We start from the raw sequence: 303 nt of genomic DNA, 5'->3' as shown, positions 1-303 counted from the left end.
GGAAAGGAGTATGTCAAGGCTGTATATTGTCACCCTGCTTATTTAACTTACATGCAGAGTACATCATGCTAAATGATGGGCTGGATGAAGCACAAGCTGGAATCAAGATTGCTAGGAAAAATATCAATAACCTCAGATATGCAGATGATACCACGTGGCCTTATGGCAGAAAGTGAAGAGGAACTAAAAAACCTCTTGATGAAAGTGAAAGAGGAGAGTGAAAAAGCTGACTTAAAACTCAACATTAAAAAAACAAAGATCATGGCATCCAGTCCCATCACTTGATGGCAAATAGATGGGGAA

This window comes from Bison bison, unplaced genomic scaffold (assembly GCF_000754665.1).
Source record: "Bison bison bison isolate TAMUID 2011002044 unplaced genomic scaffold, Bison_UMD1.0 scf7180017863325, whole genome shotgun sequence".
NCBI classification, from domain to species: Eukaryota; Metazoa; Chordata; class Mammalia; order Artiodactyla; family Bovidae; genus Bison; species Bison bison.
Note: the sequence above shows the minus strand (reverse complement) of the source record.